The sequence below is a fragment of the Sorghum bicolor genome, chromosome 3, assembly GCF_000003195.3.
Source record: "Sorghum bicolor cultivar BTx623 chromosome 3, Sorghum_bicolor_NCBIv3, whole genome shotgun sequence".
NCBI lineage: Eukaryota > Viridiplantae > Streptophyta > Magnoliopsida > Poales > Poaceae > Sorghum > Sorghum bicolor.
Window position 1 is genome coordinate 49,243,549 of NC_012872.2, and position 16,654 is coordinate 49,260,202.

At 41.2% G+C, this 16,654-nt stretch overlaps 1 long non-coding RNA gene across 3 annotated transcripts; it reads right to left on the bottom strand.

Moving 5' to 3' along the window:
* Window positions 11,155-14,123, bottom strand: LOC8075467. Of its 3 annotated transcripts, none has more exons than XR_002450982.1 (4): window positions 13,564-14,123; window positions 12,647-12,811; window positions 12,398-12,551; window positions 11,155-11,510 (listed from the first exon to the last, which is right to left on the bottom strand). It is a non-coding gene; the product is annotated as an uncharacterized LOC8075467 (long non-coding RNA). The 3 variants fall into 3 exon arrangements; XR_002450981.1 differs by lacking the exon at window positions 11,155-11,510 and adding an exon at window positions 11,526-11,930; XR_002450980.1 differs by lacking the exon at window positions 11,155-11,510 and having other exon boundaries at window positions 12,327-12,551.

The following is a 16,654-nucleotide window of genomic DNA, read 5'->3' on the forward strand; positions in this document are numbered from 1 at the left end:
ATCGTATGTATGGAATGTGTATCTTGAGGACCTCTAACACCCATGTATTCAAAAGTTTTTCATTTGAGGTCATTTAGTGCCTAGTTTGACCTAGTTTGACCAAGTCAAATCTTGGATTTTTTTCTGAAAAGTCACTTTGACCGGACCCTTTGTAGTCTCAGATACAAAAGTCATGAATACAAAGTTTCTCCAGCTCATCAAGATAAACATTGTGTGTAAGGGTCAACTTTTCATCTGAGAGAGTTTGGACCACTAAAATTTTGAAATTTCAAATTTCCACAGCTACACACACGTTTTCGAAACCCGAGACGTCCCCAACTCGAAAAGTCATGAATACAAAGTTTGTTCCACTTATCAAGATATATATTTCATACATAGGACATTTTTGCATTTGACAAAGCGTTTACATGATGAATCACAGATACAATCTAGGCCGCTACTATTCTCCCTTGTCCATCAGGGCGCACCCATGGCAAAGAACTCTGTGGGATGCTTCGCTCAATATTTTTTATCTTCGTAGGATGGTCCACAAAGAGGGACATATCACTGAACTTGTTAAAATCCTCTAGATCCGATACACCGTCAACTCCAACTGCTTGTTGCTTTCCTGGAAAAACTACATACTTCGGTTTGTCGGTACTTTACTTCTCATTCTTAGAAAGGATCTGCTCAGCATAGAAAACCTGTGCAGCACGATTAGCAAGGATCCATGGGTCATCTTTATATCCCACCTTACTTAGATCAAGAACTCTGACCCCATAATTATCCATTGTGACATGTTTATCTGCAACCCATTGACATCGAAACATAGGGATCTGAAATGTACCATAGTCTAGTTCCCATATGTCCTCGATGAAGCCAAAGTATGTAATAATATCACCAGTTTTGTCATCTACGGCCTCGCATCGAACACCACTATTTTGTGTCATGCTCTTTTGGTCCTTGGACTTGGTATGAAATGTGAATCCACTTATGTCATAGGTTTGCCATGTTATGACTTGGCGTGATGGTCCAGATGCCAAAGCCTTGATGGTTTGTTTCTCAATTGTTTCCCCATATGGAATGTCCTGCTCCCTTAGCCATGTGTACAACTATTTCTTGTGTTCCTTCATTACCCAATCCTCTGTTTGCCTAGGATTATGTTCTCGAAGCTCATCCATGTGTTGTTCAATCAAATGCTCCATTATCGAGAGCTGATGTAAGATGTTGTGATGTGCCTCAAGTACTGTATTGTAATCTGGTGGGATGAATGATTTTCGTCCAATCCTCCCACATCCATGTAGCCTACCCTCATGTCTTGACGGAGGAAACCTATTGCAACCTGGTCTTTTAGGACATTATTGCAGAATGGTCCTCCGGACTCAATCGCCTCTTCGGTACAATACCCCTCTATCATGGATGCCTCGGGACGAGCACGAGTTGATACATAGCCATTTAGTATTGACATAAAACGCTCGTAAGTCCACATTTCATGCAGGTACATGGGACCCAGTGCCTGTATTTGTGGAACCAAGTGCACCACAAGGTGCACCATGATATCAAAGAATGATGGGGGGGAAACACATCTCAAACTGTGACACTGTTTCCGCTGCGAATTCCTGAAGGGATTCTAACTCATCACGGTCAATTACCTTTTGTGTGATCTTGTTAAAAAAGTAGCACAACCGTGTGACTACCATCTTTAAGAATACTGGATTTATAGCCCTTATTGCAATAGGGAGGAAAGTAGTCAGCATGACATGACAATCATGTGAGTTGTAGTTGGTGAGTGCTAGGTCTTTCATTGACACAAAACTCCGTATGCTAGAGCAGAATCCAGATGGGACTTTCAATTTCTTCAACCACTCACACATCGCATGTTTCTCATCTATGTTGAGGTTGTAGCTTGCTGCTGGGAGATGGTACTTCCCATTTTCTTGAAGAACAGGATGAAGCTCTTTTTTTATGCCTAACTGCACCATGTCAAAGCGTGAATTGAGTCATTCCTTTGTCTTGGTCTTGATGTCTAGCAATGTGCCAATTAGACTTTCGAACACATTCTTCTGGACGTGCATACCATCGATCCGTGTCATACATCCAAGTCTTTCCAGTATGGCAAATACTCGAAGAAAATGGACTTCTTCTTGAATGTTGCCCCTGGAGTTGATTTGACATCCTTTCTTAATTTTCCATCCTTTGTCTTCTTTCCAAACACAAATTTAATGTTGCTCACTATTTTGAAAACTCTATGGCCTTTGCTATTACCTAATGGTGCATGTGAGTTCCTTTCATCATTATAGTCAAAGTACTTATCCATCTTTTTCAGGCGGTACTTGTGTCCTTTCGATAAGAAGCGTCTGTGCCGCATGTACACTATCTTCTTAGATGCATTAAGGGACACGTAATGGGTTCCATCTATGCACACCACGCAACCAACCTTTCCCTTGAATTGCCCTGATAAAATAAAGAGAGCAGGGTAATCGTTGATAGTAACAAAAATAATTGCTCTTAGCATGAATGAATCTTTGCGATACTCGTCCAACATTTGAACACCTTTTGCCCATAACATTTTCATTTCCTCCATCAATGGCTCCAGGAAAACATCCATGTCAACTCCAGGTTGAACTGGTCCAGAGATAAGTAAGGTTAGCAAAAGGTATTTTCGCTTCTGCATCAACCATGGAGGGAGGTTGTAGATGGTGAGAATCACCGGCCATGTGCTATGCTTGCTGCTCCTCTCAGCAAATGGATTCATTCCATCTGTACATAGTGCGAATCTAACATTCCTTGGTTCGCTGGCAAAGTCTCGGTGGTTGTCATTGAAATTTTGCCACTGCTTTCCATCAGCTGGATGGCGAAGCTTGCCATCATTTTTGTGCTCATCAGAAGCATGCCAACTCATAAGTTTTGCATCCTCAAGGTTAGCAAACAAACTCCTCAGTCGATCTACCACTGGAAGGTACCACATCACTAAAGCAGGAATCTTTTTCTGCGCATAATAGTCAACCTCTTCTTTATCTTTGCTCATGGGTTTTGAACTCTGTTGGGTGTTCTTTTGGGCCTTCTTTCGCTTCTTCCCTGCATTACACATGGAGGCAGCACAATCCTCTCGATAGTCTTTGTTTGTCTTGTACCGACTTGCACCACACTTTAGACAACTATCCAAGTCCTTGTAATCATCACCTCGGTATAGGATACAATGATTTATACACGCATGGATCTTCTCAACACCCATAGTCAGCGGACTGATCAGCTTCTTTGCATAGTATGTGTTAGCAGGAACTTTGTTCTCCTTTGGAAGCATATCGCCGATAATACTTAAGAACGCATCGAATCCAGCATCGGACAAACCATACCTGACTTTTGCCATCAACAGTTTTAGCACAGCTCGTAACGTTGTGTACTCTTTGGTACAACCTTTAGACTCATCATACAAAGGCTCTTCTGCTGCCTTCTTCAAGGCCTCCATCCCTTTCATTAATAACATTGATGGTCCAGTATGACGACGCAACATTGCCTCCAAAAATTCAGCATCTTCCGCAGCTGTATCATTTGGTAAGACATGAGTTCTTGCACCATCATTTCCCCCAGCAGATCCACCAGCGGTAACATTTGGCACAACATGTTCACTCTGGGGTGTGTCGTGGAAAAACTGATCAGCAGGCATGCCTGGACCATCGGTGTCGATGTGTGCTGGGTCCCCAACTATATAAGGCGCTAAGCTACCCTCTCCATGCTTTGTCCAAATCAAGTAATCCTTCATAAATCCTCAGCAGACTAGATGAGAAATGATTACTTCAGTATCTTCAAATAGAAGAATATTTCTGCAGTCGTAGCATGAACAATATATATGCTTCGTCTTTGTTCTCAAAGCATGGTTCTTAGCGACATCAACAAACCTATGCACCTCAGGTATATATGATGGATCGAGTCTTGATAAGTTATACATCCATAAGAACCTCTCCATCATGACCTGTTGAAAAGTTAGTAAATTAATTGAAATATTGTCTACGGATATTTGTTATTAAAAATAAAAGAAGACCTAACAATTAAATCAAATTGAAAAAGGAATCATGGAAATGGTGAGAGGAGAGGCAACATCTTAAACAAGAGGGCACAAAAATGCTTATCGCGTAATTAAATCAAATTTACATAAAAAATAACATCCTAAACAATATAATTTAAAAAACTAAAAAGAAAACTTACCTTTCTTAGCCACCTCCACCTCCTTTCAAGAAATGAAGATCAAAACCTCCACCCTTGTATTTTGCCCTGTTGAAAAGTTAGTAAATTAATTGAAATATTGTCTACGAATATTTGTTATCAAAAATAAAAGAACACCTAACAATTAAATCAAATTGAAAAAGTAAAACAAGTATCAAAAATAAAGACAAAACCATAAATATATATCTTTATATCACTAAAATAAATTTGACAAGGTACAAAGACACTGTTGACACTAAAAAAATTGAGAAGGAAACATGGAAATGGTGAGAGGAGAGGCAACATCTGAAGCAACCTCATATATAAAAAATGCTTATCGCATAATTAAATCAAATTTACATAAAAAATAACATCCTAAACCATATAATTTAAAAAACTAAAAAGAAAACTTATCTTTCTCTCCCTTCCCAAGCATGGAAACACCATTCATGGAAACTACTACATATATATTCCTTGGATTCACAAATTAGAGAAGGAAACATAAAAAAGAAGATAGGAGAGACATCATATATCCATCTTAAGCAACTTTATTTGAGCAAAATAGACCATACCTAGCTATTCTACTCTCTCTCTCTCATGGTGAAACCCTAGATCCAAAAAGTAGCTCAAATTGAGCAAGAGGGCAAAAAAAGAGGCATAGAGGCATCATCTAACCTTTCTTAGCCACCTCCTTCCAAGAAATGAAGATCAAAACCTCCCCCCTTGTATTTTGAAAAATCTAGACCTCCAAGATGGGCTGCAATGGAAGGTGGCTGCGAGCTACAGTTCTGCCCGAGGAGGAAGAAGAGGCTGGTGGTATTTATAAGAAGATAAATCATAGGCGGTTTGTTATGTGAACCGCCTGTATAAATCCATTAACACAGGCGGTTCGCATAACGGAACCACCTGTGTAAATGGTCCATTTACACAGGCGGTTCGGATATGTGAACCATCTGTGTAAATCTATTAACACAGGCGGTTCACATAACATGACTGCCTGTGTAAATGGACCATTTACACAGGCGGTTTTCTTATAATAACCGCCTGTACTGAGCCTTTTATACAGGCGGTTTTCAATTCTAGCCGTACAAATTTTCAACACAGGCGCATTATAACTAAAACCGCCTGTAGAAATGTTTTACCCCCGCCGGCTTAGAACCTCTGTGTACTAGTGGTCCCCTCACCTTCTCATTCGTGAATCTCCTCCTCCTCCAGTCGTCTCCTTCACTCCGCCGGTTGCACAAGCATGCCCCTTCTCCACCCTCTGCTGCCACCACGTGGGCTCTTCCCAGCTCCCTACCATCGCCGGCGTGGGCGAGAGCTGCAAGAGGAGTGCTCCACGGGCGGCGCGTTGAGCTCGACGCGGTGGAGGAGGAGCTAGACGGCTGGGCGGAGGAGCGAGGTGGGCGCACAGAGGGCCACCTCACATGGCTTGGTGCCCTTCAACCTCGGTGAGGTGGGCGAAGAGGACCAAATCGCGCGACCGCGAGCTCGTTGTCCAACACTACAGCACAACCCTTAATCAGCAACTGACTACAGTTGCTAAAAGTTGTTAATCAGCATAGAACGGTGAGTCGCTAAACTTAGCGAAGGACGGTCAGTTACTAAAACCTGATAGGGCGATGGACGGTCTGTTGCTATAATTGTTTTATTCTGCATTGGACGGTCAGTTGCTATACATCATGAACAACATCTCATGGTCCGTGGCTAAAGAAATTTTCCTTTCGCGTGGGGAATTTGGGCTCTTCCCGCTGTAATTTTGGCCCAAAATGTCGTAAACCCTAAGTCACTTAGATATCCATCACCGCCGCCGCTCATTCACCCTCAGCCCCGACGCCCTCACCCTCTGCCAACGCCTACGCCCCCACGCCGCTGGCCCCTGTGCCCCCACCCCGCTTATCCGCTGCCATCGCCCGCACGCCCTCTTGCCGGTGCCCAGGCCCTCGGAACAACCAGCGGCTAGGCCCTCCTGCCGGTGGCCAGGCAAGCTTGTTGAGGAAGACCGCCGGTGGCAGGCAAGCTCCCGCCGGTGGCCACGCAAGTCGACCGTGCACCGACACACGGGCCTCAGGGACGACGCCAAGCCCCAGACGCACGCGCCCTCAGAACGACGCCAGGCCCCAGACGCCCCGCCGGCTAGGTGCTTGTCTTCCTCTTCCATTCATTGTTCTGTAATCCTGTTGTACATGTCTAGATCTGTAGTATGGTTTGTGATTTGCGTCTGCAGTAGCGAATCTAGGAAGAAGCAGTGAATCCAACATGGTTTGTGATTACCATGTGACCAATGACTATGACCAGTAAAACTCATCTTACTTGTTCCTTCATTGGAGCCATTCTGAATCAAAAGATTTCAATTTTCGTATAGGCTGAGCACTAGTACATAGATCCTCCATTTTCTAAAAATAGAGGAAAAAGATTTCAATCTTAGTATAGGCTGAGCACTAGTACATAGAACCTCCATTTTATAAAAATAGGAAAAAAAAGATTTGAATCTTAGGAAAGCCACCCGCAAAAGTCGCGTATTTTTTCACGTAAAATCGCATGCTACGCGGCCGGTGGGATTTGAACATGCGACCTCCTCCTTGCGCGTAGCCTCCTCTACCACTCCACCCATTACTTACTTATGACTATTTTAGAGTTTGGTTCCTCGTATATTATCCTAAACTGAGCATCCATAGATTATTTGAGGCCCCGAACGAATTCAATATCTACAACTTTATATTGGAAGTTTCTACATCACATACCAGTATATAGCACTTTAATTAGTAGTGTCTAGACTACTTTTTTGCTGCTCTTGAACGAAATAGGTGCTTCTGCTGGCTACTGTTCAGGCAAGGTTTTTGTACTGCCAGATCCAGATTCAGTTTGTACAAGTAGTGTTCATATGCTTAATTTATCTGTTCATGTTGAGGTTTCGGGTTCGTATCTCCTTCAGACATAATATGCGAACTCTTAATTAGCACATACCAGCTGATTTCTTCTCTTGGTCCCCTATGTCCATCGGATAATATACTGTTATTTTGCTTTCTGCAGGTTGTACCATTAGCTGAAACAACCATAGGAACTGCCATTCATCACTTCAAAGTTGTTGATCAAAGGAACTTGTGAAAGGTGAGATTTATTTAACCAATTTGCGTTCATGAGTGCCTGATTACCTTGTTACGTGCTTATGATGTGCCCTGTGTTCATTTTGTTGTGTGATATTGTAGTGTCAGAATATATATATAAACAAAGGCTCTTGCTATCCCAACAAAAGTCTATGGATAAAACATGGATTGAGAATGAGCCTAGGTAAACACAAGAACTATTTCTTAACTACTAAGACTTAATCTAGTATTAACATGGAATTTAACACAGTGAATCCCATGTAGGCACACCAAGGCATATATACAAGGTGTGAATGGTTTCATAGCTTATGCATTTAAAAATTCACAATAGGAAACAAGATATTATGCTCTTGCAGAAAGTGTGCAAACATATTTTGGAGAGAGGCATGTGATGTACGTGAACACTTGATATGTGATGGGTTTTTAAGGGGTTACACAGCATGGAACCTCCATGGAGAAACTAGTTCATCTAATGTGAATCCTGGGAATAGTGATGGTGCTATCCCTGTTGAAGAGGGCGAAGAGGATGAAATATCTGAATTGCTTAGGGACCTAGCTGGAGGTCTAGATGATGGAGGGGATTTTGAAGATGACAGTTCTGATGTGCAGCCTAGTGATGACCTAAGAGCCCTCCAAAAATTGGTAGAAGCCAATAGTCAAGAGTTGTACCCTACTTGCAAGAAATATAAGAAATTGTGTTTCTTGATTAGATTGCTTCACATCAAGCTTCTTGGAGGATGGACTGATAGAGTTTTTGCAGAAAGAGTGGACTAACACTAGTTTGCTGCAATCTGTAGTAGTAGTAATAATCTGTAGCGGTAGTAATAACATAGCACAAGAAATTAAAGCTTCTAATTATCATACTGCAATCTATAGTAGTAGTAGTAACCACATATTGATTCTTCCTATAATGAGTTGAAAGAAGTTATTGAAGTCCGTCCGGAGTTGATGGATAGGACAATTCAACAAGGTGATGCTTTTGCTGCTGTTTGTGGAGCAAATGAGCCAAGGAGCCGAGTCCGTTGTTTGGGTCTAGGACCAACTCCTCAAGACATTGGTCCCCTAGGGCTAAAGGCATACTCATCAACAAAGCTTCAAATACAAGTTTTGGCACGTCAAAAGGCTGAAAGTGACAATCTAGTGCTTCGAAAAAGTGTCTCAGAAATGCAAGAAAGGGAGGAGCAAAGTATGGCACAAGAATTTCTAAATGTCGAAACAAACTCACATCATGGTTCTAACTCAAGACAGCACATGGTAGTATACAAATCTAATTTTTTCAGAAATACTTACCTAAACTTTTAGTATCTAACCTATCCTATTTGTCATATTACATTCAACATTTGATTTGTTGTAACTGTTGTTCCTATGCTTGATGTAGAGCCCACGATCTGAGGAACTTGCTGAGGCCAATCAGCATGTTCAAGGTACAGAAGATGATGACTATGCAGATCATGACTATGCAGAGAATGAGGAACCTGATGATGAGGTTGCAGCCCCTGCAGCCTCGCCCGTCATGAACATTATAACATCACCAAGGAATGATGTCCAATGCTTTGCACATGATGGACTTGTAATCTTCTCAACCTCTCATGCAGATTTTATACAAGTGATTTAATAGCTACACAACCTAGGATTTATCCATTTCCCATATGTGCACCTCCTTCTTTAGGCTGGAAATGATGTGATCTAATTTGCCATGTCAAGTAATGAAAAAGTGGCTAAGGCAACTGTTGTTTCAATTAATCCAAACAATCAGTTAGCGGGTGAGGCTCTTGGAACAAAATTCTGTGAAGTTATTGTGAATGTTGTCTTCAAACGTGATGTATTACTACCACGCCCTTATGCTGATATCAAGACTCTAGGTTATGCTGTACGGATGCCAGTTGCTTGGCCATTTAATCGAGTAATGTCCACTTGATTCTATTATCTTGTTTTAATGTGTGGCGAGTATCTATAGTTTCTAACTAATGATATTTGTGACAGCTAAAGGTTTGTAGTCAGCAACCAATAAGATCTTCTCAAGGTGCTGCAGTATCATCTCAGAGACGCTAGGCGGTGCACGCTTGTTGACAGAAGTTGCTGGGAGCAAATTTATTGTAGGATCTTGTCATGAGGTTGTTGGTAGCGACTTGTTGATAGAAAGCCATTGAATTATGTTATGGTGAACTACATGCTAGCTTTCTTTCTTTTGGACTACAACCTCGTAGTTTTAGCTTTTGGACTCAAGAACCTAAGGGTGCTATCTCTTGATCATTATGTTAGATCACTTTTGGATGGTGGCTTTTGCTCAACAAGCAACAATATTAGCTTGTTGTACAACCTCATGATAATTGCTAGCTTTTGTATTTAGCTACCACTACACCACGTGGTACAATATTTGTTGTACAACTTCATGACATATGCTTGTATGTCAGCTTGGTTGATGTTAACAAGCTATTCTAGTGATATGATTATGTAGTACCCATTTCATATAAATGAATGAGTATGATTAATGTGCCCATTTGTGAATGTCATTCCAAATTCGTATAATATATTCTCAATATTGTATTGGTTCTAAATGTTTGGCCTAATTTACATAGTGTCAAATATAGCTTTTCTTTTAATATATAATCAAGACCGATGGAGTATCAGTTGCTAAAGCTTCTTATAGTGATGAACTGTCGGTTGCTAAAAGGTCTAACATATTGTCCGTTGCTAAAGTTTCGACCATGAGACGGTCCATTGCTAAATAAGATGTCCGTCGTTGTACACATACAACGACGGCTTCATTAGCAACTGTGGGGGTCCATTGCTATAGCCTTTAGCAACGAATTATCCATTGATATACACCCCTTTCAACAACTTCAAGTCAGTCGCTGATTAAGGGTTGTGGTGTAGTGCAACTTCACCACGAGCTCAGGCCGAGCACATCTGCCCGTCCTCCTCCGCTATGATTCAGGGACCCTACTCCCCTCCTCCTCCACCCCACCCGTTGGCAACCTTGCTCTCCTCTACCACCCCACCCGCGCGGATCTGGTGCTCCTCCATGGCAAATCGGCGGCTATCCTCCCGTGCTGTGCGGATCTGGTGTGGATCGAGTGCTCCTCGCCTGCAAGCCTCTCGTGATGTGCCAAGGTCTTGCCTTGCTCACCAGCCAAGGTGAGATGGAGGAGGAGCTTCACCGACCAAGGTGGTGCCCGCCACCTGTTCGACCAAAAGCCTCACAGGGGTCAACTTACCGGTTGAAGGAAGAGGTGATTTTATACAAACTAAACTAGACAACCAAACACACCTATTCCTAGCCAGGCTTAGCCGGTACATGCAACCAAACATGTGTTGTTTGCATTAGCATAGTCACCTGAATACGAGATTGATGAAGTCACGCTCATATATACCATCACACTCTTACCTTCATGAACACGAAATTAACAAAGTCACCAGACGTCTTACTGTAGATAATCTCTCTCCAACAACTAAAAGAATAATGTTGTTAAATTTTATAATAAATTTAGGAAAATTTTATAGCATAGGTATCACAAAACATGATTTTTCACTTGCTCTGGGTGCTCTATGAGGCTATGAGAGTCAATCCGGAGGTGTACTCTGGTGGTCAACCTTCACTCCGATAAGGTTCCATTGACGTTAACAAAATCCTGCTCAATGAAAGTTTTATTTTCCTTTCCCCTACTAACAGTTTTTATGGTCTTCCAGCTTTAGAAGGATCACATGCATTCGTGATACATAATTGATAACTAATCATGTGTAATGACTATTACATTACCTCAACCTTGTCACTTTCGCTCTGTTTCATTTAATCGTATCCGTCACACAACGAAAGTCCAAAGACATTTCAGAAAAGTTTGAGCAAGACAATAAGACATGGATACAAGTCAACATAACTCAGTAATGCATACATCAACTCAGCAGTTAAGCAATCAGGCCGAAGAAATGCCAAGCATACAAAATACTACTCAAATGAAGCAAGTTCACGGCAGTGCACTTTCTTCAAGGATAACAACACAATCGGACAAGGAGTCGACAATGTTAGTACTAATAGCAAGAGATATCCATGTATATGAACTATGATTCAAAGGCATCACCAAGGCGTACACAGCTCACCTTAGAGAACGCCTAGTCCCCTTTGAAACCATGTACATGAAGTCGAATTAAATTAGACATAGATTATTAAGGCCTAACAAGAATTGGACAATCTTCTTTTTTATAGCTTATAAGACATGGAAGCTGCAAAATAGCATTAGATGAACAAAAGTGAGATTGATAATATAAGCCAGCACTTAAATTACAGGTAGATGGTCTAAGCAGGTGACTAGAGAATCTATCTTCACCCGAACCACATTAGACAGAGGGATAGAATATAGCATCATTGTGGCTCCAATTCTACTCTAACCATTTCATCTAAACTGAAGCCTGATCAATGTGAAAATAGGAATAAGATCCAAGGGGAATAGAGTAAGAAATTAGAAATTATCTATCCATGGGCACAGTTGCGGTTGACGACATATTTTTGTTTTATTAAACTTCAGAACAATGCAGTTATGCCAAAGTTGGGTAAATGTTCTATAAAAATGAAGTTAGTGTTAGCTCGCATGATTATCAGATCATTTTGTACCAGTGTTCACCTGATCATTTCCACCACAAACCCTATTAGCAAAAACAACCGATTCAGCTCATTATGAGAAGAATGCAATGGTTTAATAATACAAAACCTAGCAGATAAAGTAGACTTTGAAGCCAACAATTAAACAAATAAACAAAACAAAAAATAAACTTGATATGACAGTATTGGCAATTTATATCTCACAATATTCTTGGATACTTCATATCCCACAATAAGAACTGACACAGAAATAAAAAATAAACATTTGATTGATCATACGGAACTACAGCCTTTTTGAACTGGTAACAACATAATTTCACATATGGCAGCCAGAGCAAGGGAAAAACTAGAATAAAAAGAGAATTTGTGGCAGAAAGTTGGAATTCATCTATAGATTGGCACCTTAGGTCCAACAATTCATGACTAGGCTGCATACTTTCTTTCATATAAATGGAGATTACGGTAAATGTAAGGAATATAAATGAATGAGGAGCATTGCAAGTTATCTTACATATGTTAAATGCACACAGGAACTTCAAAACCTTGAGAACTGTATCGTGAACCTTTTGACACTTGATCTCGACTTTCTTAAGGTGTTCTGAAATTGCAGTTGCTCGCTTCATTGAACTGACACGTAGTTTGATTTGCACTTTATCTCCAAACCACTGCAGCCCATCCCCCGGCGCCACCAAAAAAAAAATGATCAACTGTCAACTAATAAGTATACAATGCAGCAGTTGAGCATTTGTAAATTGCATACCTCGTGATGTTCAAAAGTGAGCTTCTCTTAGAACAGATGAGTGTTCAAGAATAAACGCAAGTGCATGGACGTCATCAGGCACATACCAGTAGCCATTCAGCAACGCAACAAGGTCTTTAGATTTGTAAACACAGGGCACCATCTCAAATCCCTTTTAAAAATAAACTGTACAAAGTGCTAACAAAAGTGATCAAATAATCAACACTGTGAACATATTTGATTCATAACCATAGTTGGTGGCAGTGCATGCAAGAAAAGAAGCAACATATGTCAAATTTCAACTTGACGGCACTTAATACAAAAAAGGCTAAAAGATGAAACTTTAATGTAAAACTATACCATGCCATAAACAGATTTTAACGCCAAGCTATTAGCCTCCGATAAACCTCTTAGAAGCACGCAGTTAATACTGCCATTGGCTGTGCTATCAGAACTATCACAAGATTCATAATCACAAGTCCAAAAAATAATTTGCATTAGTGCAGTAGTCCCTACACCCGTGTCATATGTTGACAGATGCCTCCAGTAATGAGGGCATCCCCTCAAGAATTGGAGTCCTACCCTCAAAACGCTCAAGGCGCAGTGAGGCAATATTTGGGGGTGTAAATGCGGATGCAAGAATCACAGCAGCCCACGGACAAAACAAGATAAATATGTTTCAGGGACTCAGACACAATCTTGTTAACTGATGACAACTTATAGTCCACAATCTTTAGATGATCCAAGGCTGGACAGTTTGAAAAGATAAGCAAACTTTTGTGGACCTGTACAGCAGTGAGCTCCAGCCACCTCAGGTGCTGGGATATGAGAGGCAGGTTGTCTAGTTCAAGCCTGGGCTCACCAGCACTATGTCCAAACATAACGAGGCTGAGAACATGAACTTTGCACGTCACAACATGCCGGAACCAGAGGTTTACCTGGGAACATCATGGCTGGTGAGCTCAGCATCGAACGTGAAATAGCATTTCTCAAGGGGCGAGCCTCTGCGGAGGACCAGCAGATGGTTCACCAAGCTCCAGAGATCCTCCACAGACAGCTGTTGATCTGGGTCGCGGTGGCGCCATCTGCGGGCGAGCATGCTAGTGCGGACGGCCTCCGCAGACGGCAAGAAGCCAAGGATGTGTTCAAGGACTCCATCAGGCAGTGATTCAATGCCCCCGCTGCCACCAGCCGGCTGCTGCACCGCTCCCTTGACCGTTCTCCCTCGAGGCATTTTGCCGAACAGCAGCCGCGCCCACAAATCAAAAAGAAACGACGATCAATTATGCCGGGTGCAAACAGACGAGAGGGAGAGGGAGACGGAGACGGAGACGTCGCTGGAAGGCTCGTGCCGGCCTCACCTCACTGTCACTCCCGCACTGGCATCTGGCCGGCTGGGTCAGGCCGTCGCGCGCCTCCGCTTTGCTGGCTAGCCGCCCTGCGCCCTGACCAGCTGACACCCCGGTCGCCTGGACGCCGAGGGCTCTGCCCGCGCCGCGCCCGAGCTCAGCCTAATGCCCGCGCCCGCGGTCCAGCTCAGCCTAATTAAGCTTAGGCAAACTACCCGATACCCGTTACCCGTACCCAAATTAACCAGATCCAGACCCAAATTACCCAAACCCAAAGTACCCAATCCTAAATTTGGATAGCAATTTTAATTACCCGAAAATAGTTTGGATAATTCGGGTAATATACTCCGGTACCCGAACTACCCGAATTACCCAAATATTTGTCTATATCTTTGTATTTATCATGTGTTGTTAGTTAAATATCAGAACTTATCAATTTAATAGAACATAATTCTCTTTATTTGAACAAGTGCTAGTAATATATTATTCTCTACAAAATGCTATTGAAATTATATACAAATTGCTGCTGAAATTATATATAAATTGCTATTGAAATTTTGTGTATTCTGTTGTTTTTTAAAAATTCAGGTAAATCGGGAATACCCGAACCTAAATCCGAATTATCGAGTACCTGAAATTACGGGTAGTGTTTTTTTAGACTAATATCGGATAATAATTTTCATTACCCGAATTACCCAATCCGAAAAAATCGGATAACACGAATGCCCAGACTTAAGCCTAATGCCCGCTGGCCGGTGAGCACTGAATAGTGCCCGCTAGGGTTCGGATTTGGCCGATTTGGGAGGATTGGAGATTTTGGGCATCGCGGAACTTCGCGAATAGGTGACTCATTTCGCACTTCGCAAAGCCCATTCCGCGCAGCACAGCCCACAGACACATCGACGAAATCAAAGTCTAATTTTCCTCTCTTAAGTCTAAGGGCCTATTTGATTCCTCTTATTAAATTTAGTTAGCTAAACTTATTTTAGCTACTTTTGATGACTAATGAAACTAAACTATTTTAGCTCCTTTTAGTCAATATATTTGGAACTTTAGCTATTAAAGTAACTAAAGTTTAGCTAGCTAAAATTTAGCAACGGGAACCAAACAAGTCCTAAAATTGAGTAAATCATCTTCATAAACTTTTAAAACCATTCGTTTTACCTCCCTAACCAATTATAAGTGGTTTTGTAAAGCGGTTTTATTATTTTTATTTATTTATTTTGGCTGTATTTTTAAAAATTATTGTAAATAACATAAAAGATATAAAATCAAAAATCTAATTTTGTTGAACTCCACTTGAGTAAATCTACGTAGTGAATATATGATATGGTATATTTTAGTGCAATATTTTTGTTGTAGCTTTAGATCTATGTTTTCTGTAATTATTTATAACTATAGTTTCTTTGGTTCAATTGTGGTGAAATTTTTGTGGTGAACTAATTATTATATGTTTCAACTGTAGTAAAACTATTATCACAATTACATCATAGAAACTGCAGCTATGAAATAATTACAAAAAAATAGATTTAAAGCTACAACAAAAAATTTGTACTAAAGTATAATATATTATATGTTTACTACGTCGATCTACTCATGTAGAGTACAACAAAATTAAACTTTCTATGTTATAAATTTCTATGATTTACTATAGTTTTTTTAAAGATTCAGTCAAAATAAATAAAAAAGCAAAAGACAAAACCGCCTTCGAAAACCGCTTATAACCGGCCAGGGAGGTAAAACGGACGATTTTAAAGGTTTATGAGGCGATTTTATCCAGTTTAATAGTTCAGAGAGAAAAACCGACTTCCATAAATAAAAGTTGAAGGAGGTAATATATAGACTTTTTCGCTATTTTTTCACTCCTCACTTCCTCACTCAAAGGAGCGTGGTTCTATTATTTTAGTGAGGGCGAACCTCTCAGTATGGACCCTGATTTAGGATGGGCCATTGCATGTTGAACGCTATACCTTTTGACGAGATAGAAAAGGCGCACACACGTAGGATGTAAATGGTTCAAGAAGAATATAGTGATGAAAACTGAATCTGTTTTTATATTTTATATTATCCTGCCTATATTTATAGCTATGGATCCTATTTTTGTATTTGAAAGACTGAGAAAGACGACTATATGAGGGTGAATGGGAGCAAATCAAAATTTCTTCTGAAATAACCGTTGTCCTAAATAACCTCCGAAACACAAAATCTCACAAGTATGATACACTAGAGCCACCTGGTGACTGGATGCCTTCCGGTATGACTAGAGAATATGGCAGGACACTCACAATAGTGAAAAAATGATAAAAAGAGTGAAACACTCCAAAATCCCAAAGCGATGCTCTCAACTTCAACCAAGGTGAAGCAAAGAGCACAAACTCAAATCACCTAATCCAACTTGTGGCATGAGGACTTGAAAAACTTCATGGGAACCTCATAAATCCCACGCAAGAAGCGGATCATCTTCACTATCAAAGTGAGCTTGGCTGGGGTGCAGCATCGTCATAGTCGAGTTGCATACACTGCCACACGTTCGGGCATTAGCACCGGTCAGGAAGGTCTGTTGCCCCGGTTCCCGAGCCGGTGCTGCCCTTCCGAGACTAAAGGCCCACCCTTTAGTCCCGGTTCGGGGAACCGGGGCTAAAGCCCCCCCCCCCTTAACACCGGTTGGTAATACCAACTG